General features: G+C 38.3%; 1 protein-coding gene across 5 annotated transcripts in view; it reads right to left on the reverse strand.

Annotated features, from left to right (window-relative positions):
• The window catches only part of B3GALT1 (beta-1,3-galactosyltransferase 1), a 194,315-nt gene that overhangs the window by 147,041 nt on the left and 22,002 nt on the right, over positions 1-25,272 (reverse strand). For 3 of the 5 annotated variants that reach the window (XR_014184496.1, XR_014184497.1, XM_082057159.1), the window contains exon 2: positions 5,583-5,646. The exons of the other annotated variants lie outside the window; for them this stretch is intronic. The gene's annotated coding sequence lies outside the window, so the exon portion shown is untranslated. The remainder of the gene's footprint in view (positions 1-5,582; positions 5,647-25,272) is intronic. 5 annotated transcript variants of the gene reach the window in all.

Below are 25,272 nucleotides of genomic sequence, written 5' to 3' on the forward strand. Positions count from 1 at the left end.
TAAAGGTAGACCCAAGACCTATCCACGGGAAGGCCTCTGACAAGGGAGGTTGGGTCATGTATGTCAGACAAGACAGAGGGGTATATTTGGATTCCAAGAATCACTCTCACATGAAAATAACGTAATTACAGGGCCAAAAGGTCAAACTCAGCTAGGTCTAGAAATTCTACAGAGTAGATGCAAAGATTACAAAGGCACTTTTGGACTCTGGGAAGTATGACAAGCTCTAATGGCAGACGTAGCCGTTGGATGGTCCTGAAAACTTTGAACAGTCAGCAGAGAAAGTTGGAATTACCTTTCTTTCTGGTAGAGGCTGCTGAATGTCTCCTTGAGGCTTCTGTATTAAGGCTCTTTGTCTAATGCTGTCTGTTTTCTCAAAATAACTTTTCCTAAAAATAGTTTATTTTAGATTGCCAGATCTAAATATGAAGAAACTACACTTGCTTTACCTCTTGTCTTCTGGTATTACATAATGAAGTAGCATTTCCCACATCTAGAAGAAAACGTGAAACCTGAATCAATACTGTTTGTTGTTACTTATTCTCTAGTATTTTTGTTGCTTACTGTGAGACACAGGAGTATGAAAAATTAAGCCTTGCTTAAATGAAGTGATATTTGATGCTAAATGCTTTCATATTGTTGCAGCATCAGTCACAGTAACATTTTAATATTTGATGAACTAAATTAGGTAAATGAGGAATGTAATTAAAATGCTGTTCTCAACCTCTAAAATAATTTAAGAAATTAGATGAGGAGTGGATTGGTCCACATACTTCACAGGAAACATTGAAAAAATGACATTACTGTCTCCCACTTGAATAAGTTGTCAGCTGATTTCAACACACTTTAACCCTCCATAGTTACTGTGAGTACAGCACTGGTTGCTTTTGGGGGGCATTGTACATTAATGTTTAGTCTCTTTAAACCAAGCTAAAACAGTGTTTCAATCAGTTCCAATGACACACAGCTGAAGTTCTCAGTTTGTCTCTTCTGGGACCTCCTTTTTCATCTTGAGAGGTCTCGTCTCGTCTCTCCAATCAAGCAAAGAACTCCATTCCCCTTTGAAATATGGAAAGTTATAAAATCACCTAACTCATTTACCACTCCGTTGAGCATTATGACTCTGTGGACTAAAAGCCTTTGAGACATGATGGGTTTTTTCTTGTTTCCAGTTAGCCAATTAGCCTCCACTGTAGATTAAAACACAGTTCAGTGCGTATCCAACAACTAGAGGGAGCTCTCTGGAAGGGCTTTGGAAGACCTTTCTGCTTAACAGCTGTTCGAGCATTCAGTTTTGCTCATTATTAGGTGGAGTCATAAAACCCATGGTAAACCAAATTGTTATGCTTAGTACCAAACAGAGGACATAGAAATTTAAGTTATTTTTTCACTTCCCTGCTAATTTACCTGAAAAAAATAATTCTGACGCCCAGGAACTGGCAGTGTTACACTCAGCAGGCACTCTCAGAGCTACATACTACCTTGGAATTGGATGTAGAAAAATTATTTACCCACCATAGGGGTCCTCCTTTGTTATAAAACACGCAATAGACTATTTCTTTTAAATGGACATTATTTTGTTAGTTTGCAGAAATCATGGTCTCTTTCAAGCTTGTAAAATGTATCACCTCTGTAGTATTAGAAATTGCTACTATAAGAACATATGAATCATAAAGAACATACTATAAATATTGATCGCACTAAATATATACTCATGTATTGTAACATTAAATAGTATGTAATTAGCCTGTGAATTCCAGCAATATGTTTTAGACTTTTTTTGGTATTGTTTTCAGGATAAATTTACAAAGCACAAACTTTTCTTTACCCTAAACCTGCCAGCATACATACATAGAAGTTGCTACCTGTTATTTGTTATCTAGACATTGTCTTAAAAAATAGGCCCTGGAACAAGGCAATAGTCCAGGCAACAACTCAGCACTATAAAAGGGCACCAGTTAATAAAAGTAAGAATATCTGGGGATTTTTTATATCTATAAAAATACATATATACATCCATGTATATATGTGTCTATATATGCATATATCAGTACAAAACAGAACATGTACATATGTATACTATATATAAGTATACATATATATGTAAATCTTATGAGGAGCAGTTGAGGGAACTGGGGCTGTTCAGCCTGGAGAAAAGGAGGCTGAGAGGAGACCTCATCGCTGTCTACAACTACCTGAAAGGAGGTTGTAGCATGGAGGGGGTTGGTCTCTTCCCTCAAGTAGCAAGTGACAGGATGAGAGGAAATGGCCTCAAGTTGTGCCAGGGGAGGTTTAGATTGGAAATTAGGAAAAACTTCTTCACAGAAAGGGTTGTCAGGGACTGGAACAGGCTGCCCAGGGAAGTGCTGGAGTCACCATCCCTGGAAGTACTCAAAGACGTGTAGATGTGGTGCTTAGGGCCATAGTTTAGTGGTGGACTCGGCAGTGCTGGGGTAATGGTTGGACTCAATGACCTTAAGGGTCTTTTCCAAGCTAAATGGCTCTATGATTCTATAGACATATACATATAATATATATGTATATATATGCATATGTATATAATATTTATTTTTAAAATACACTATTTAAAGATTCTCCTCAATAGAAAACTTTGCTACTTTCTGGGGAGGCAAAAACTTCTCTATCCTACTCACAGAGAAGGCTGACCAGCATAGGAGGTGACCTATATGAACAGACAGGAATAGAAGGATAACCTCCACATTTCATTGATAAGTGAGAATGTCAGTCATTACCACCTTGCCACCTCCCCATTTCTTGCGGAGTCTTCCATTGACCATGCTTTACTTGAGAGCTCTCTATTGCTTCCCCTCATTCTCCCTCCAGCTTTTCTCCCCTTTGACCCTTTCTGTCTGCTGCTTCTCTTCGACTTCAGTTTTCCTTAAATGATTCAGAACGGTAGCAGTGAACTTTTAGCCACTGACATTCAAATAGGATCAGAATGATGTCAGAGGAGTTCACACCTCCTTCCCAGTATGTGTTTATAGAAAATGACTTGACTTCTGGCTTCCCAAAATGTAAATGCTTGTTACAGAGCAAGAAATATGTCATAAAAAGGAGATACTGAAGAAAGCAAGAGGCTTTACCCTCCCGCTCTTACTTCTCATGCAGTTCACAGCAGGTGCTGCATTACATTGCACTCTAAAACCTGCTCAGGCAGGTTTAAAAAGATCTGGAATATGAAATCTTCTGTGTACTGTCCTCTTTGGGTCACCCAGGAGTGATCTGGGATTTTCACAGGTGTAAAAAACCACCAGCTTCCCCCATTGCCCAATTGTTCTATCAAGTCAAAAGCAACGGTTGCCTGGTTGGTAATGTGTCTTATGTCATTCAGTATCTATTGTATATAGACCTTTCCAAACAAATTAATTAGGACCTTGAGAAGCAAACCATACAAACTGTGTAGATATGCCATCTTTCTATTCATATGATTGCATTAAGGGACAAAAGAAAAAAAATGACATTTCTCTGTGCAAAATGATGATGAAAATACCCAACATAAGGAAGTTCCTGAAGAGTCAAAGGATGTACATAACGTGGCTTCTTTCTGACATTTTAACAGGTTATATTTCAGTAATCAACCAATTCCGACGCATCTGAGCTTCCTGAACTGTTGATGTATTGATTTATTGTCATCATCATATTCAGATACCATTAACAACCACATTTTCAGGCAACTGTGAGATTTTTAAAGAAATGCCAACAAACAGATGAACAAGATCCTTCCTTCTCATCAGGATGTCAGAATGTTCAAATTCTGTTTCACTAACCCTCTCAGAGGTTTTGACTGCCTTTTCCACAGCTGCACCTGACCTTACTCTTTTCCTCACAAATCCATCCCCTCATGTAGACACTATTTAAGATAGCCATATTGGTAACATTACCCCAAGGATCAATTTATATTCCCTTAATTTGCATGTAACAGTATACCTATGAATATTCAGTCAGACCACTTATTTCACTGAATAGTGAATTATTTATCCATTCACAAACACAAAGCTGCATTAATCACCACTGGACCTATCTTTGCGGTTTACAAGCGTTTTTTTTCCAAGTCTTACAAGTTTCTTAAAATATATTTAATTTCTGTCATTTAATCCAGGTAGTTAGAATTATCAACACAGAACTTCAGCTCTACTTCAATAATTATGGAATGGCATGCAGACCACTTCTGATCCTTTTATGGTCATTTACTCATCACTCAGCCAAAACTAATCATATAAGGGTATTCTCTTCCTGTTGTTGACCTGAACATACTTAAAGCATTTTCTGGTAAGACCTTCAAGGATGAAAACAAAGGAAGAAAAACACAAAAACAGAAAGAAGGAGCCAAAATAACAAATGTTCTTTCCTGATGACATGAAGTCCACAAACTAGACTATTAGATGATAACTAGTAAAGAAGAATGAGTAGAAATACGATGAATAACAAACACAGGAGATTGGGGAACAAAGATGTGAAAAGCTTCCCAACCAAGCACTCTGGGTAACTTCCTTGTAAACCACAATTTAAAACTTCCAATGGTTGACAGTACTTTCTCCCTTTGTGTAAGTAGCAGACAGTTGTGGAAATAATGCTGTTCTAATTTAGCAAAGAAAAAAATCATCGAATTGTTCAGCTGAAACCCCTGGCATAATAGAGAGTTAACTGATTAAGTGTGCTGTCTTTCGCCTAGTTCTTAGTAGGAAACTACAAGAGAAGTAACAATCTCTTTGACACACACTGCTTTCATTTTCTCTCTACATCTATTTTTCAGAGATTTCATGGAACTATGTTTATGCCTTTACAAAACTAATTCTCAGAAGTTCAGGAACTTGATTTTTTTTTTAGTGTCTTAAAATAAGCACAAATGTTGACAATACATTGAATATTAAAATTTCTCAAGCATTCCCTTATTTGTATTATTTCAGTAGCTGTTTTACAGGTTCTACATTATACTCTGATCTTGAAGCCTGCATGTTTTCTTAAGTAAGTTTATTCCACATGTCAACTATTTTAAAATTTATTAATTTCATCCACTCTTCATTAATTTGTGTAACTATTTTCTCCTTGTGTTTCTTTTCCCCTACCCCAATCCATTTACAAGAGCTTTTCTTCCCATATTGCCAACTGGGAAACCTTTAATGAGTTGAAAGCTGTAGTAAGAGGTTTCCTGTTTCGGATCAGCATCTGCTCGAATTTTCTTTGATGAATACAAGTACAGACCTAAAGAACAGCGACCTGAATCTCTGGCACTAAACTTGCAGGTTTTAAAACTGGATTTTACAAAATCCAATACCAGCTACTAGCCTTGAATAATGCTGCAGCACAGAGTTGTTACATAGGAGTTTAGATAAGAAAGATCAGACATATATTCTCCACATATTCGTAAGTAGGACACTGCAAGTCAATAACCTTCAAAGGTTACCAGCGGGATTTCCTGATGCTACTGGTCTCTAGTCTAGAGTCTAGCCTACCACTTCAGCACCACAAAATCAAATTGAAGGAGGACTTTATTTGAGAGGAACAACCTGCATAAGGGAGTTCAGCATTCTTAGTAAGTCTAATGATTCATTCTATCTGACCTTTGCCTTTTGATGCTCAGTTTCTCTTTCACGTGCCTTCCCCCATCACCAAGTCTTCTGCATCCTGAAATAAAAAAGTCTTAAATTAATCTAGAGTTTTAAAAGTTATATGAAACAGAAATGACCTAAGGAGGGCACTTCCCTTTGCTTTTTAAATTATTTGCCGTAATTTTCTAGCAGCAGAAAAATCTTGATTTTTCTAGTAGTCTCTACTTCTTCAGGAAGGAATTTGATAGCTCAGACTCAAACTTCAGCAGAGTCGAACCATCTCGGCTCCAGTAGTACTAGTTTTACACCTGAATTCTTATCAGTCATCCTAAGAGCCGTCCTGCAATTATCTCATAGAGATTAAATTACTAATACTAATGCAATACTAATTAAAATCACCTCTGTTACATTTGAAGACAGAGGAAAAACCCCTATGCACGGCAAAGAAAATGCCAGCTGGTCAATGAAACCTTGTAAACCCTATTTTAAATATTATCCCACCAGAGGAAAATCAATCTAGCACTTGTTATGTATTGGAAATGAGTGTTCTTTTCTTAAAACACAATTTTTGCATTTAGCATGAACAGTGACTATGATCACAAAGCTGCTATATAACAGTTCATTTGCACTGAAATCTTCATAGCCTAATGGGCAAATAATGATGGACTTTTATTATTTCTTTAGAAGAAAAATAAGTTTGTCGAATGATTTTTGCAAGGTACGTGCAATAGTGAGAGAGATTATGGCGAGATACACCACATAAACTCTTCAGGACTCTAAATGAAAAGTAAAACTGTGATAAGAAAGTAGCATTTTGGAAAAACAAACAAACAAAAAAACCACTCCCAACCAAACCAAAATATTTTTCCTTCTCTTTTTGGAACATTGAGTATTCAAAGACAGAAAAAGGCCATTCTCAGTAATGAAACTAGAAAATATATTGTTCCAATATGACCTACTCTTAGCACTAATAAAATCAATAATATTAAGAAGCAACATAAATCTCATTATTTTTTAAAATAATTTTATTAATAGCTCTATAAGTTGTGTAGTGAAACTTTTCTTTAAATCACATCCAGCATAGTTTAGTTACAGGACTCACTTTTAGCTTTATCTGAAACACAGGACCAGTATTTCATTTATACTACAGTACTTTTAAATAGAGGCAAACAGGGATTCTTAGAGATTTAACCTGAATGTTACTAAAATACATTATTACTAGTGAATTATAACAGTTAAGTTCTTTCTAGAGATATGACCCTGAAACTTTCATGCCTGACCTAATTTAGCAGTATTTAATTAAATAAATCTTGAAAAAAAAAGAAACCATTTTTGTAAATTCACTGCTCATGTTAGAAATCTCAAGAGTTCTCATTAACAGAAAATTACATTCATGTGATGAAGAAAGCTTTTGTCATCTGCAGATGAAATAAGTCTATGTGGAGTCATGAACTAATTTGAAAAAGCAGCTAAAACAAAAAGGGGCTTTCTTCTGATGAGTTCTTAGTAGAAAAAAAAAACCCAACCAACACAACGGAATATCACTAAGGAAACTGGATATTCTATTCATGTGAATAGATATTTTCTATGAAAAAATGGCAGCTATCGGAAAGTTGCAGGCTTGTCACTGGATGCGGTGCAGCGGTGTCTGATGCAGAAGCAGCCCCTGGCTGCACGGTCTGCGTCTGGCACACACGCCGCTGGAGCTCACCGCACTCACCCCAGCGCTCCAGGGGCGCTTGCACACCTGAGTGGAAATCTGCATTTCTTTCTCTATTGTTAAAAGCAGGTGGGCATATCATGAGGTGCTGTAGAGTCAAGTTGATTTCATGAACTTCTTAAAAGTTAACTATTCTTAGGCTTCTTTTAAGTATTGAAAGGCCACAATAAGGTTTCCCCAGAGCCTCCTCTTCTCTGGCTGAACTCTCCAACTCTCTCAGCCTTTCCTCATACCAGCTGTTCCAGCCCTCTGATCATTTTGGTGGCTCCTCTGGCCCCTCTCCAACAGGTCCATGCCTGTCCTGGGGGCTCCAGAGCTGGACACAGGACTCCAGGACTGGAGGGGCAGAATCACCTCCCTTGACCTGCTAGCCATGCTCTTTTTGACTGTTTAATGTTTCTATGTACAGCAAAATTAAAATCTGCGTAATTAAGGTTTATTTGTAGAAAACACTGGTGCCAGTGTAGCCTAATCTAAATTGTGATGTAGCCAATTTACATCCATCTAAAAAGGATGTCATTAAGAAAACTATTTCTCCTCCCCCTTTTTTTTTCCAATACAGGGTATCTGCTGATTTATTGCAGGTAGATGAGGTCCCATCAGTGCAGTGACTGGAGGCAGCAGACGTGCCCAGCAGATGTGTACCAAGAATATTCTGTGACAAAAAAAATTTAAAAAAAAGGCAGTTCTGCCAAACCAAGCAGTTCTGCAACCTGCAAATCTATCACTCCCTTGCATGGACTCCCTGGCAATATAGTTCAATTCATAATGTATCTTTTCACTCAGTGGTGATCCTAACTGCTGTCTTTCTCCTTTACCAAAATGCTTCTCTCCCTGAAATTTGAGGTCAGCAGTGATGTTTGCTGCCATGCGTCATGGCTCTCCTCCTACCTTTAGGTTTAGCTGAAGCTGAAGGGCTCAAAAGACAAGGTCAACTGAATACAAACTCTCCTTTTCCTACCACAATTTTTAACAGCAATTAGAAATATTGTAATGTACAAAAAGACAGGTGGTATTATCTATGTGTGCCTTGTGCTGCCAGCAAATGATAAGCTAACAAAAATACTATTGAAATTGACTTAACAAAATTTTGGTGCTAGGTATATATTAAGTTTTTGTAATGTTTTATTTTTCATATGCCTCACTGAAAAGAGCTGGAGAAAAGTATTATGCCTTATCTTCCTAGGCCTGTTCTGCTTGTTGCTGAAGTCTAACACATTGCAACAATGGTGCTAAACCTTCTATGAGACAAGACTCCAGCTACTTAGACGTGCAACAGTTGTCCAGTGGTTATTCTCAGGTATTGCTTCCTGACGGAGTTCCCCTTTCTGTTTATGTAGAATGGGACTTTGTTCTTTATGCAAGTTCTGAAGCGTACTTCAATGATGAATTAATAAGTTCCTCCTTTTTTTCAGAGCAATTAAATACTTTCTTTAGACAATACCCCTGAAGTCACTTCCTAAAAATTCCTGTAAATAAGAAAGAATTGTGCATGCATTGTGTGCAGCATGGTTTTGGATCTAAGTGCCTGGGTTATGCGTACCATGAACAGAGAAAAAAAATGGATCTAGACCTGGCCTGCCCAGGTCCAGCAAGGTGATACAGCTCTGCAGTGCTGCCAGAATGCCTCCTCCGGAGACGCCAGATAGGACACAACTTGTGTGGGGATGTGCTGAAGTGAAGCCAGTTTGAGCATTCCTGCAGTGCCCTGCCCGCTCCTCTGCTTCCAGAGCGTCTCACTGGGGCAGCACCGGAGCTGGCTCCATGTGTTTGCACAGTGTGCACACCGAGCAGCCCCGGGACAGCCGCTCACAGCTGGCACATACACGGCTGGCACACACACAGGTGGCACACACACACACCGGTGGCACACACACACACGGGTGGCACACAGGTGGCACACACACAGGTGGCACACACACACACGGGTGGCACACACACACACACACGGGTGGCACACAGGTGGCACACACACACCGGTGGCACAGCAAGCCTCAGCAGCAGTGGGATTAAATTCTTCCCCGGTCTGGGAGAGAGAGCTTCTTCTGATCTGTTTTCATTGCAGATAATGGAGTGTGGACTTGATTTGAATGCTTCAGAAATTCTTTCTTCCCCTTACTGGAAACTCTATAAATAATATTATCTTGTACAATGTTCAGCAAATTTGGATGTGTAAACCCCGTCAGTTCCAAAATGAGATAGCTGGTGCACAACGAGCTTTAAGAACCTTTCTAAAAGTTTCCATAAAAGGCAATTTAATAATGTAGACATCTGTAACTTTCTTTGAGAAACAGGTTTATCTTTGAAAATGATACTGTACTATTCATTGTCTGTCTGCGTGCAGCTGAAAAGCACTTGAGCCAAATGTTCTCTTCTATTTTTATTCCTTTAGATTGACCTGGGCTTTACAGGAACAACGTTTGTTTTAAAAGACAGATGTGAAACTCTGAAATGCCTTCTGCTTTGCTTGTACTACATTTAACTTCATCATGAATACTCATGTTTTTAGCTTTTAACATTTTCTTTTCCCTCATCTGCATTAAAAATACTTGCCTACATCACCTTCACACTTGTGTTTCTTAAAGACTCACAGTTTCTTTCTACATTTTGTTGTCTTCATTTCGAGAGACAACATAATTTACCTTGAGTTGAGGGCTGACTCCAGGTTACTGAAAGCTCTGTGTGGGCACAATGGAAAAAATACGCCCCACATGATTTTTAACCCCAACGTATTCCATAAGCATAGTTTACATTACTCTTCAGCTGTTCCTCTTTTCATTGTCATTCATTCTTCCTGTGTTAAAGATCTGATGATCTCATTCCTTATTCCTCAAATTATTGTTTAATATTTTATAAGTTTAGCATCAGTGACAGATGCATTTCTTGTCTTGTGCACTTATTTGAATTTATCCGGCTTTTTATCTACTTACTCATTTTCCTTCTCAGAAAATGCCCTCAATTATCCAAAAAATGAAATTATATTAATGACACATTGTTTCTATAAATGTGTAGGTATCACGAAGTAATTAGCATGTAGCTGCTCTGGCCTCTGAAACTTTTTCATACTATAAGAAGTCCAAGTGCTACAGAAATCAATAGGGAAACTCAAATTAATGAGCTAGGATTTCACTGTAATTTGTTCTGAAAGAGAAATGCCAGTTTGCAGTTCACTGATGATGGGTTACTGTACAATGTAGTGACCAACGATCAATATGCCAACCTACTAGAAGAAAAAGTCATTGTAAATCTACATGGCGCGTTGCTGAGATGATGTTTTTATAGAGCAAACAAGTTTTCCTACACTTTCTCTCAAAACTGAACTCAGCGTTTATGAAGAATGAATTGCACTGGTTCAGAATGTCTGCAGCCTGTCCCGATCAGCTGTGCCAAGTCCAGGCTTACAGATGTCACCAGTCTCTCTAGGTCAGAGACATTATGTCAAGCTGAGGCAAGGAAGCTAGACAAGACCACTCTTACAAATCATCTCAAAACATCTCCAGAAATTACTCAGTCTGCTGAGCCATTGTCTCACCACAGACGCTTTGCTGGCTTCCCCAGCCATGGCTGAACATCTGGATCTCAACCATACCACTGTACTAAATGGCACTGGTCCTGTGCAGCCCCTACTTGAAGTATAATTGCACAGAATTAGCACGGAATTAAGGAAAATAAATCTAGTTCTTGTAAGTTTCTTCAAAGCACTTTCTCCTGCAATAACTAGTACTGTGTACAAATATAGAGTTCATCTCAATAAATTGTGAGAGCGAATTTATAGCCTTAAAATATTAAAAAAAAAATGCTTTCACATGATTCTGATTTTACATAATCGAGCACAGCCTGTTCTGGTAGAAAGTAACGGCTGTCTGAAGTAACTTCATGTTACATCTCCACTGGCACATGTTTTTCTATCTAGTTACAGACAATTGTATGCAGTTACAACATTCTAGTAATCTCTGTAAAACAGCTAATGTAGTTGTCTTTTTTTCCTTTTCTTTCCTTCTAATTCTCTCCTCCCACACATGGAATGGATAAGACAGGGACTTCACAAGAGTTTTTAACAACCGTAGATGTGGACCTTCTGCACATCCCATTTTATTTACCCAGACATTAAAACATTTTGTATTGAGTACAGCTCTCCTCTACCACAGAAAGACATTCCAAACTTTTCCGTTAGAAAAAATGCAATCACATGGAGTCAGTGTGTTGGTCCAGCTAAAGCGACTGCTCATTTAGAACTCCAGAGTCAAATATTTCTCTAAATTTGTATTAAAAACGTCCCTGAAAGTCTTTTTCCCCATAGGTTTTATTTTCACCCAAAGCACAGTGAGTTACAGCTTTCTAGAACGCCTCCAATGTAAGTGTTGTGGGGACCTGCCGACAGAGCCGGGCCCTTTGCTCCGCAGAGCGTGCCCGTGCGGTTCTGCACCAAGAGCCCTGTGCCCAGACCTCACAGCAACTGCTCATCTGCCACATTTCATGCACTTCAGCCTATGCCTGAGTAGTAAAATCCTTCTATACCGCCACCGTGGGTGGCCTTTTAACAAGTAGGCACAACAGAGTATAACAAAGAATGTTTCATGCAAAAGATGATAGCAATTTATTTGTAAATTTCTATAAAACCTTAATTAGACTAGCTAATTAATACTTCTAGACCATGTCAAGTCTGTCTTTCTCAAGCAGGAGAAATCAGAAATCCTCTAGGTCTCTTTGAATGTCTTGGCCATTACTCAAATTACTTTAATTCCAATGAGATTTTGGCTTGAAATCATGCATTTTTTTTCCCAAATCCTGCATCAGGTAGGTACACAGAATAATATGAAAGCATTTAAACAAACGAGCTTTGATTTTTCAGTGCTCAGCATCCAGAAGCCAGTCAAGGTTAAACGGAGATGTGAATATTGTACAGTTCTTAATATCAAGCTATTTCACTGTGGCACCGGAGCTGACCAGTTTTGAAATATTATATATAGCATTCTTGCATTTGCAAGAAAACTGGGGGGGTTTGTTGTCTTTTCTTGCCAACTGTAGACTGGCAAGTGGCGGTGCCAAAAAAAATGAGTAAAATGTCAGCCTTTGCTACAAACAATATGCAAGCAAAAACCACTTGCCATTTGTAGAGTAAGTTACCCATCAAATACAAAGGAAAACCGAAACAAGCTGGTCTTGTAACAGATGCAAAAGGCTTCTAGGTAGACTTCACACAGGTTTTACAAACATGAAGAATAAATGGCTATCCATGTATAACCAAGCATAAATAAGAAAACTTTATGAAACAAATCCTTTACTACAAAATTAAAATATTGCACAAATCAGCTGTGAAGAGACTGAGAAAGGGGTTCTGTGGATAAAAGCATAATGCTTTATTTTCAGGCTATCGTCTTCCATGAATTTAAGTGCTCAATATTGTAGCAGCCAGGTGTCAGAAATGAATAGTGAACCTGCCAGCAGAGCTGTTTTCCGTTTCTTAACCACCATCCTGGTCCGTGACAGAATTGATTGGCTTTTTCACGTATATTGCTAATGCTGGCAGAGATAAAATAGTACCTCTAAATAACTATCTCTACACCAAATTTCTTGACTTCAAGTAAGCGCAGTATGATATTTTTATTTTGTCAAAAGATAAATGAAACAATCTAAATCCTCAGTACTATTATGTTCGTTCTTGAGAATACTAGAATACTTTTTTTGACCAAGGCCTTGGTTTATAATTTAAACATAATACAAGCACAATGTGCAGTACTTTTTTCTCATCTCAGTGGTACTTGACCTTTACTTGACTGAATGAGTATCTTAATCTCTTAGGTACAGTATGCTGTCTCCTATGATGAGAATTTGAGTTCTCATTCTGACTTGATTGCTTTCCACTATGGTTGAAGGTGTTAGTAGACTCAACAAGACTGTTCCACTGTCAAAACACTGATATTAAAAGAACTCATCAGTGACTGGTCGCTCTTTAGTAGTCTGCTGTATAAATGTAGCATTTCCTATGATCTGTGAATTATGAGATCGATTTGCATCACAAAAGCATAACAGTTACAGGGAGGTCTTGATTGCAAAACTGATTTTTTGCACCCCCCTCTTAAAAATCTAAATAACATCAACTATCGCAAAGGAAGGCAAAAGCTTTACTTTGAATCACATTCCATTTTTTTTTCCCATTGTGTTTCTCCCTGCTGGGCAGCCCATGCTGATCCCAGAATACGCCTCTCATACAAAGGTCAGCATTGCAAGTTGAGGGATCTGCCATTAGGCAAAGACTTAATGGAACAACCTTCCAGGTCTAAGAGAGTCTTTTTTCATTATTTTAATAGACCTTAGGTAAGGTTCTTAACTGGGAATAGGCTGCTTCAAGACTTAAGATTGTTCTCAGAAGTGAACTTGTTAAAATCTTCAGAACAAAGCTTCTCAAATCTCCTCTACCATGTGTTCAGTTTTTAACTGAATGTGTCTACATAATTTGGTCATATATTGGCACTGAGAGGTGAGGATTTTCCTCCTGCTCTGCTTCATCACTAAAATAATAATATACAAAAAGTGTATCACTGATACAAAGTCATCCATCTCTGTGTCATTAGTAGCCTTGTAATGAGTAGGCAGTTCTGCAGCTTTCATTGAAAAAAAACACTTTTTGATCAGGAAGCCTTTGAGAACCATTCTGAACTCCAGGTTCAGCAGATCCGTGTTCTTAACACTGCACATTGCATTTGAACCAAAGACAGCTCAGTGGACAACAGAGGAAACCACGGCTACTGGGATACCCAAGTTTGCTATGGTTGTGTTTCCTTCTGTCATGACCTCAGTGTTCTCTTAATGTAATAACCGCATGTGAACAGGAAAGAAGTGTTATCCTGATGGTAATAAAATAATTTACAAGAGCATTTTTCTGTATGTCTTGACAGATATTTTAAAACAATACCAGAGGACTAGCAATTTTTTTTTTTCCCTGGATAAAAATACTTTCATCACCCTTAAAACATTTTCCATTATGATCCTTTCCACAGTGAGCTGGCAAGATGAAGGTATTGTTATGCAAACCTGAGAAACTGTACGGTTCTCTTTAAACAGTAGGTTATATTCTTCATAACAAAAAAGATTCAAAATCTGATTCCAAAAGCATATCACTCCTGGGGAAAGTTGCATTTCCACAATTAGTCTCAGCAGCTCCACCTCAGGATTTTCAGCACATAAACCAGTTTATATTTGGAGAATACCTATGAAAAGCCAGCTGCAATCCTGCAAGTATTGCATATTGTCAGATTATATAAATTTAACTCTACAAGTTCTCCTGATGCATATGGAAACACATGGCTTCACTACGTCTTCAAAATCACGGATGAGGATTTAGTGAATACACTGTTGTGAGTTCTTTCTATTCTGTACACCTTAGTTACAGGGTGTCTCAAATAAATGGACCAAATTTGTTACTATATGGCTTTGAAACTGGATCCATCTTTTTGAGACACCCTGTATTTCTGTGGGTTTCATAGAGTCCTGATGTGAGTAATAGCCCAGTCCTGGAATGCGAAGGGAAAGGCAGAGGTTCGGGAGGCAGGGACCAGCCTGGGTTGCTGCGGTGCGGCAGTGGCAGCGGGGCCCGTGTTGCTCGCGGGGGATGCTCTGGGCCCCGCCATCTCTCCCGCAGTGCACCTGCAGTGTCCCACATCAGCTTCTGCTCAGCTTCTCAGTTACTGAGCTGCAGTTATTTAGTCTGCCCAACAAAATAATAAATTGTGTTTCCATGCTGTGGTGCAAGGAAAGCCATCAAAAGGGTTGAGTGGCTGTTTCAAATCATTTATTTGGCAAATCTGTGCAGACTTCATACTTAGCAGGTATTATTATACTTTTACCAAGGAAACAGAACTTAAAAAGGACAGAATATGTTGTCACAGTGTCTGCATCAGTTCTAGGCAACAAAACTACTATCCAGAAGCATGTCTATTATGAATAGTGTTAAAACCATAAACAGTTATTAATAATAGTATGCAAATATAAAATGTTTGTATTGTGAAAGTCAACCGATTTGCTTATAATTGTCTGTGGGATCCACTTGGCTTAGCTGAAATGTTGATTTTAAAGTAAACATTTAAAAGTTTGAGTTATTGCTTATATTGATACAAAAAGAAAGTTTAAAAGTTTAATGTCAGGTTCCTGGGAGCTTTAAGAGTATACATTTAGGTAAGCAATAAAGCTGACTCAGCTTGCCAATCTGACTTTGGTCCTTTTCAAAAAGAACCCACTTGTGCGGGCTGTCTGCCCAGTTCTGCTTTGTGTCCTGCTTGGTCTCACTCCACCTTCTCATTGCAGTCACACAGCTCCTGCCTGCAGAGCAGCAGCGGGCTGCTTAGGAGACACGTCCCAGCACCTGCAAGTTTCATTTGTAACATCCTTGCTGAGTTATGCTTAATTCTAGACACTTGTTTTCCATCAATCTTTTAATGATCTCTTGCCACCCTCTCCTGTTCCACCTCTGTCCTCCCTTCAGGTTATGCGCACATAGACTCACACACATTTCGTGGAGTTGACCCCCTCCTGTGTACGCTCCTGCCCTCCAGCCCTCTGGCTCCAGCCTCCTTTACCACGATCCTCATTCAATTTCAAACTCATTTCTGTTGCTTTTTGTTTATAATTATGAAGGAAAGGTGCACTAGTTCTCTACTAAGAATGAAGCATTTATTAAAAAAAAGTTGAAAAATAGAAGTATGTCATTTTGCCTTTTGTACTTTTGTTTCCATGTGTTTTGATTTACATTATGCAAAATTCATTTGACAATAAGTCATAACTCAGAATGAGCTTAGAGGTTTCATTTCCAGCTATGTCATTTTATATTTAATAATTTTCTAGTAATCTGTTCCCTATTTGAAAAGGTTAGAAGCCTGAATGTATGCTATCTGTTCCACCAAAATTCATCAAAGCCTCATGGAAGTCAACTCAATAACAATAAATAAGTTAAGTAGAAGGAGAGCAAGCACAACAAGGAATAAAAACTTAAAATGAATTTATTTCAATCCACTATTACAGCAGGTATGACACAGATGAGGGTTGAGTGCCAGGAGAGTGCACTGAAAACCACTGAGCTTTCCTTTTGTTTCATTGTGCAATAATGTTACATAGTTATTACAATCTGATATGTGGATTTTTTTTTTTAGCATGGCTTGATTTCCTCCTTAGTGTCTCTTACTTTCTGTTCAGGCATTTTATTCAAACTCTTGACAAAGGTACAGCAGGGATGCTTTGACAAAAACTGAAAATCCTAGATTAGTGCAGAAACTGAATATGTATTAAAAATGTGTGGTTAGATTAGTTCCCATAAAATGAATGAAGTTCTTTTAAAAAGAACATATTAAATACATCCTTTTCTTACTCCTATCCCTAGAAACTCTGCTTTCATTGTTATTATTTGAGGTGTATGGTTAGAGAACCTGGAACCAATCAGTCCATTGAAGCTCATTCTTTCACATATATTAAGAAAAGGATTATTTTAATAGGTTAAGGGTACAGAGAGAACTTGCACGATCTCCCTGCATTCTCTTCATTCATGCTCACTGGTGCTTTCAGGGAGGAGAAAAGGTGGCACTGAATTGAACCTCTGCCGTGCTTCACTCTACAGAGTATACTTGGAATTAAATGGTGTAAAAATGTTTCTTTCACATGAATATCTGGGGATAGGTTTGGTAATAGTGGAGTAAAAAAAGTGACACTTTTATGTAATTAATACAGAGAGTTGGGTTGTTAGATACCCAAAGAGGTTATGACATATCACTACAGATCTAGAGTTGTTCACCCTACGTGGCTTTGGAGAGGGTTCAAGCAGCAGCATGCTGTGCTAGCTAGCCAATTCAAGGCTGAAAAGGAGCATCAACACTATACATCTTTGTTAGAAATGAATGCCAAGAAATCCACAAGCCTCTTCCATGCCTCCTCTGAGAGGGATTATCCTTGAGACATGCAGAACAGCAGGCACCTTCCCTACTCAATGTTACACAGCCTGACTTCCCTGGAGATCTTTGGTGACCTTTGGTACATCCATGTACACATAGATGCAGACCATGGATGGGATGATTCAGAAATAGCACAAAGGTAAAACGAAGCGATATATTTATACAAGTCTTTCAGATCTTAATGTAGAACCTTCCTTAGCAAAATGGCTATGAATAGCCAAGAATAAGGTTTTACTTACCAGAATACCTTATGGAACAAACTAAGGAACTGGCTGCTTTGTTTAGGTATTCAAATGTTTGTTTAAACAATGCATGCCCACATTTCCTCCTTTTACTTTCTTTGCCCAGGATACACATGTAGGATACAGGCTTCAAGAATAAAAAGGTCAGGTTTGTATCAGGAAAAATGGTACAGGCAGGTGTGGATGACAAGGCTGATTGCCTAGGGGTGAAGGAGCAACGTTTTTTGTAGCAGATGATGACTCGGATAGGAAACACCCTCTGTCTGACCTTATCTGCTAACTGCAAGTCATTGCCACTGCAAACAAGGATTTGCTTTGTCAGACTGTCAATACCATCTCTCTCACCATTATTACAAATCCCCCCTTTTTTCACTGTTTGTGCTGGCTTTGGTCAAGACTCTCACACCTCATTTTAAGAGCTGAATCCTGGGCTTTGTGGTTCCAACTCTGAACTTCAGCCAGCCTGGGGCGGGGGGCCCTGAGGAAGGGAACATCATAGGTGGTGACTGTCCCTGTTCCACCCATAAACAGTGTTAGGAAGGTTGCTGTGGCAATGTTATCTGTCACACGTGGTTTCAAGCTCAGTAACTTGAACCTTTCATCCACATTGTTTTTTAGGAAATGTAAAAACTATGAGCCTCATCACAGACTGACTCCCACTCAGCGGAGAGGGAAAAAAAAGGATGTTGTTAGAAGATGCTGTAGATCTTCTAATCATAGAAGGGTCTTGATTTTTCTTCTTACTGTTACAATACAAGTAATTCCATTTACATGATAATTACAATAGAATAAAACAAATGCAGTATCAGGGGAGACCACCTGCAATTCAGCTTTCTTCATTTCTGTGCATTTAGTAAAGAATGAAGTATGATTTTTTAAAAAAATGTATTATTTTATCATCCAGATGACAAAGCAAAACAAATTAGTTTCACTTTTTCTATAGGCATTCAAAACTGAAAGCTGTATATGTTTTCCTGGTAGCTTTTTCTTTTCCCAATAGAGGCAAATTTTTTACAAAGCTGAAGAATTAGGTAATCTTTATGCTTGGAAGCTAACTAGAACCAGACAGAGCCTCAGCCTGGTGTCCTGAATTTTCCTAAATGCACCGCAGTGTTAGACGGTATTGTATCCAGAGGTGCTGAACACTATTAGTGCCCAACAGCAAGTTCACTTGCCATAACAATTAGCTACCATCAATAAAAGTCAAGGACTTTCAGTGACAGAAACGGCTGTGAAATGAAAACAACTATTTACAGGAACAATACATTCTGAACACAGGTGATTTTCAGGTGTGCATGAGGACGGGAGTGGCTGGTGCTGCCCTGCAGGGCAGGGACTGTCACTCGCTGCAGGCCCGGCTGCTGCTGGCACAGGCGCCAAAGCCCGCTCAGCTGCAGCACCACTGGGAAAAAGGGCCAGTGATGGACTGTCCCAGCACACCAGAACTGGTTTTCTGAGTGCAACCACAAAAAATGTTGTGCTTTATTCCCAGTGCCTGTAGAACTCTACTCAGTAGAGAAAAATCCTACTGCCAGACAAGCAAACACAACTGGGAAGAAAGTTCTCTTGACTTTCAGGTCCTTTCTGATATTCCTCTACTTCCTTTAGTGAAAACTATTTTTCATCTATAGCATAGAGGAAAAACTAACAGAAAGCAACCCCACACACAGCCTACTCCACATACTGGGCAGAAGTTTTAGCAGTTATCTCATTGTTAATGCTACTTAAAAATGTAAGCTTCAATATACTTCTAGTTATTGAATGTTACCGAATATATCAGAAAGCAATGTCCTTATTGATATTCAGCTGTAAGCTAAGAAAATACATCTGTCAAAAATACATGCATGTTATTCCCATTTTTAAATTAGTGAATGAGCTCACTTCTGACACATAGATCTTGGATAAATTTTTATATCTCTTTTTTGATCAATTGAATTTATTCATATGATCTATCTGCAGGCTAGGGAGATGATAATTCTTTCCCATTGAATGTAGCATTGCCATCCAGAAACCTATGGACCAGTTAAAACAAAACAAAAAAAAACAACCAGCCCAAAACCCATCCAAACAACTAAACAACAACAAAAACAACCCAAAACCAAACTCAAGCATGTTTTTCTATTTGCATAACCATGAACAAAATATACTCCTTCCCATATTATGTAAACTTTTTTTCAAGCAAAACCATGTGCTAGTGAACACGAGCTCTCTAACATACCAATTGTTATAATTCCATATGGAAATTTTCTGGGTTTTTGTAATACTTTGATTACAGTCAAGATTCATCTTAAAAGTGTGGTGGTTCATCTCTCAGAGGAGGGCTGAAGCAATGGGGTCTGAACAGGTATCTCCTCAGAGATTTACAAAGGCTCCTCTGAAGAGGAGGATGGGATTAGAAAGTAACACAATTCACTCTGTACACAGAATACAGAGCAAATGGAGAATTCATCATATAGCGTCAATGAGTGAAAGTCCCAGAATCTTTTTAAGGATGTTTATACAATAGTGTTATCAGACTCCATTGATTCCACAAAGGGCTGAATGCTTCAGTTTGCCCCAACAGCAGCTGTAGGGGCCTCTTTGAGGCAGAGAGCTCGAGAGGCCACTGAAAAAGATCAGAAAGAAGGGGAATGCATCAAAGGATTAATATCCTAAAAGTTAACAGAAAGCAGCCTGACTGCTTCGATAATTTTGAGACCAAAGCTGCACGACTGTAGACTATAGATGTCACCCTCTGTTTTGGGAATGATGTAAATACTATTAAGTTTAATTTGGATTTTATTAGTTCTTTATGGCTTGATATTCCAAATGAAACCACAGCTGGGTACTGACTGACAAAGAAGAAATTATTAGGTGTATTACATGTATTATATATAAGGTGTATTAATACACCTTAATGAAGTAGAAAAATCCTTTGTAATGGATTAACTGGTCTGCTCATTTTTTACTTGGGAACAGGAGCTTCAGAAAGTGAGAATAAGGTTTTACTGTAACTATTCAAAACTCAAAACATGGTTTTAGTTTTTAAGGACTTGTATAATAAATCTTTGTGTTCTTACTGCATTTAGATAATTTGTTAACCCCAATGAAAGAACAGTTTAAAGTCTATGAAAAATAAAAACCTATTTGTAGTTCCTAGTCCCATAGTTCCAGTGGCTTTAGTATTAATTTCATTTTAGTTTTTATCTGTGTTTTTAAGTCAGGTGAGGAAAAAAGCTGTATTTAAAAACTTAATTTTCATAAGAAATGCTTTAGCTGGAGGAGGTTTATTGATTTTTAGGGCTGGGTTTTGGGAATTGAATTTTTCTGGAGTATAACATCTTATTTACTGGTGGTTGATAAACTGCGGAGTCACTTGCCAGCTGGCTTCAGGTAAAGAAAGCTGATTGATAGGCCAGGACATACACACGAAGAACAAAATGATAAAAATGGTTGAAACTTTTTCTGTTTTTACTCTAGAGTCAGTCAGGCTAGGTATTCATTTGGTTTGAACAGGATCATTCTTATTATTTGCTGCCTGCATTATTCTACCTCCTGTAGGCACCAATCATCATTACAGTTTCTGTCTACTAGGCTCTTAACATTCTGTATGAATAAATGGTTTGGACATTTTATACAGTATCCAAATGCTTCTCATCATACAGCATAATTTAGACATTTAGCCATTTGTCAACTGCAATTTTATCTCCTCTGTATCAAGATGTGTGTGCTAAACAAAGTACTCCAGTGTTCAGGAATAAATAAAAAAGAAATATATTAAAATAATTCACATGTTAAATGCAGAGGTAGAAAGCAATAGCTTTTCCAAGGAGGTTGTGAGGTTTTGGAGGTTTCTAAAATAATCTAATGACTAATTCCTGTAGCTTTCTATACAGGACAATTTGTTAGGTGAGTTTAATAGTAAACAAACAGCTGCATCACAGTATCTTCATTTCTTCCCTTCTCTGCCTTACTGCTGTCTGAACCTTGCCTTCACCTGTTCCTTGCTGGGCATGGTCTGCAGGCAACTGCTTTGCACACCTATTGACTCTGGTTCTTGACCAGAAAGAGCTTGGTCTCTCAAAGGGAGGTGCCTTCTCAAAGGGTCAGAAGCCCAACTGCACCCCCAGAATTTTGCACTTCGGTTGATAAAGGATTGGCAGCAAGGCCAAGAAATCCTGTACAATACCAATATTTCATAGCTGTCTTTTCTGTCATCAGATGTGTAACGGAGACTGAGAATGGCAACAGAGTAATCTTAATTGGTATTAACAGTGATTCATCATCCAAATTAGAAGTATCTGGAGGACCACTGATTTTGGTGAAAAAGCATGAAATTAAACTGCTATTATTAGAGAGGTGTATCTTTATTAGACACACTTTTTTTTTTTTTAAATCCAGGGGGCTCTGAATGCAAACAGTTTTCATGAGGACTACAGAATATATATTTAGTACATTCCTTCTGTTATGTTTTGAATGCCTAGAACATACCAGATTAGACCACAGAAACTCCTTGCAATGTTTGGAACAGATCACTTTCTATGAAGGCCACTATCTGCCTGTCACGTGTAGCCAAAAAACTTTTAGGGCATTAAATTAATGCATGCAGGCTGTCCACCAGCCAGACACATGGACAGAAACATGCAGTATGGAAAAACATGTATGACAAGTTTGTGGCTTTAGAGGCTTCTCTTTTGACTACAAGCTCTCACCATTTTAATCAACACACCATCCAGTCTCCTGTCCTAGCAAAGGGAAGTAGGGACTCTCTGTCATTTACCTTTTGGGTTCCCTAATATAGGCAAAGAAGGGATTCCTTATACAGCACTATTGGAAGATCCTTCACTGCATCACATTCTGTGTGGAAAACAGGCAAATAAAAAACACTGTCCTATTCATCAAGGTCTTGGAATGATTAATTTTGGCATTCCATCCTGACCTTGTATCTTATTATACCAAACATATAAGCAGGAGAGTAGGAAAGTGCAAATGACTGGGCTGTTTTGTGAATGGTATTGATCTCACTGGTCCCATTCTTCATGAGAGCAAAGAGCCCTTAGTTGTTTGCCTGCTTAATCTATTATGAAGGAAATGCTGATCACAAGTTTCCTTAAAATTAGTCGGCAGATAAAAACAAACAAATGAAACAACAACAAAAACAAGTCTGCACCAAACAAGCATAACCCACATGGAGGATATGACACCTGTTCAGCATCTCTAGAATCTGCAAGAATAACAAATGATGTAGTTGCTGAGTAGGACTTCTTACTTTCCTTTTTAAAGCAACTGTTAATTTAAGAAGACATTTATTGTTACTGATTTAGGTAACTTTATCACTTAAAAAAAGCCCTGAGTTCTCAGCTTCATTCTCAGAGGAGTGTAAAACATCAGCCAAAGGGCACTATCATAACAGAACCTGCTTGCAGTGCAACTCCTGCAATTTTACCTACATTCACAGTTGCATTAAGGAGAACTCAGCAACATCATTTAATTCGTGCCTGACTGACTGTCCATGTATCTGGCAACTGAAATCTACCATGGTTCAAACCTCGGTGCCAGACTGCACCAAGCTGAAGGAAGCTGCTCATTAATCAGTCTCTGCTCAGACTTACTATAATTGTCATTGAAATATTTTCTTACATAGGTCTGTGGCTCTAAAACGAGTAGCTAATATGTGGGTAGGAAGGAACAGGTGGTAACTCCCTGGGTAGTCTGATACTAGGCAGCTTTAACACAATTCAGTCTAAAATCTCCTTCACTGACTGGAATGCAGCTGTGTGTTCTGGCCGACCTCACCTCCATCCTCACGAGCTGGAGACAACCTGTAGCTGCATCAGCCACAGTCACCAGCTGGGTCTTGTCAGGACAGACTGATGACCGCGACCTTTTGCCAGTCATGTGCAAAGTTACTGTGATCTGTAACAGGTTCGTAGGTGATTCCCTGAAAACCCTTGATGGTTTGTTAACCATTAAATTGCTAGTATTTAAAAGTTAGAACAATACCGCGTTAAATACATCGCCTTTTAGACATACTATGATAGAATAATTTTTTAAGCTCAATTATGCCAAAAGTGTAATTCTAAGTAATGAGTCAACACTAATGTTCGAAATTTAGTATTTGCTTGCTGAGCAGCAATACTGGACTAGGAGCAAGATTACTGGGCTTTAACTGTGATTTGCTAGTATTTCTATTTTGTCTCACTCCTATAGATCATTTTATTTGTCTTACAACTTGCATAACCAATTTATAGCCATCTGATGGTTGGGTGGAAATGTGGGGAAACACTGCAGTGAAAATTAAGCGTTCAGTGGCACTAACTCATAAATAGACAAAACAGCTTTTCAAATTAGTCTTCCCTGCTATGAACTTTGGTTTTATATCTTTCAAAGAGACTAAAGCTAGCTATCCACTGTGGTTACAAAAATCTGTTAGAGGACTAATATTTCATTTCTTTCTTTAGTTCTTTTATGTCTTTAAACATTTAGATTTTTGGTAGGTTCCTTCCCTAGATACTCTAGGACAGCTCCGTATCACTAAAGACTTGAAATACAGAAGTCCGTTATCTTGCAATATGACTGAAATATAAAAATAGGCATTTTATGATTATACTTCAGCGAAAGAAACTTCAACAGAGGTTATGCGAGACATAGCGCAAATTTTTCATTCGTATTAATTGAGCCCTTATTTCTGTTTCTTTAAATGCCAGAAATCCCTTCTTGTTCTTTTATTTTCTTAGAAATTATTCTGAAAACAAAACACAAACCTATTTTATTCTGAAAAACTTTTTTGTAATAACTGGCATTGCCAGAATTCTTCATATCCTGCTTTAGTTGCAGTACTTATATTTTGACATTTCACGTGCTTAAATCATACAGAAATGATGAGGGCTTTATCATCTATTATAATAAAAACATTTTAAACGTACTGGGATAACAAAGATGTCTTTAGTATAATACTGACAAAGCAAGTAATTTTGTATGTCTGATTAGCCCATGAGAAAAGAGACTGCATCCTGATTATGAACATATTACAAAAATAAAATAAAATGAGCACTTGAAGATCTATTTTGTTCTCATCAACTTGATGCCTGTGGTGAATGATGAAACGTACTGTCAGCTTGAATGCCAGTGCTTCTAAAAGTTACATAACCTTATCCCACCAGCACACACGTACAAAACCAAATTTGTGTTGTTGGGGTTTTTTTTTGTATATTTTGAATACTTCCACCAGTACACTCATACAAACTTGTGTCATTTTGTTTGCAGTTTGGCTGCTGTCTGTGCTAAGAATATACTTTGACTGTAAACTTGTAGGTTCATCGGGAAGACTGTAGCATTAAGAATATAGAATATATAGCATTAAAGATGAGTCAGAATTTAACCATGAAATTATGGCTTTGAATTACTCTACTAGTCACAAAACTGCTCTTTCTGGACATTTACACGTGTGGTGTAAAGCAGCCAACCTGACTGACCGGCAGCCCTGGCGCAGACAGGGAGTTACTCCAGGGGCATAATCACACTGCAGCAACTCGGCTGTTATTCCCTACAGGACTTTTGCTGACGATCCAAGTTTTATCAGTCCAGCGTTGTTCAATATACCATTGCAGCCAAACAAGATACATATTTGTATTTGTAGGTATTTATAAGGACAAAGGGAGCAGAAGCAATATTCCAGCATTTTCCGTATGCCACACCTCAAATTCCTGAACACTTCCCTGAGAGGGCTCAGGATTTGCATGTAAGTGCCTACACTTCGGGTGACTGTTGGTCTAGAAATAGAGATTTCATAGATGTTCATTTTGCCTCTTGTAAATATCTGC

The sequence above is a fragment of the Streptopelia decaocto genome, assembly GCF_964273445.1.
Source record: "Streptopelia decaocto genome assembly, chromosome: 6".
Taxonomy (NCBI): Eukaryota; Metazoa; Chordata; class Aves; order Columbiformes; family Columbidae; genus Streptopelia; species Streptopelia decaocto.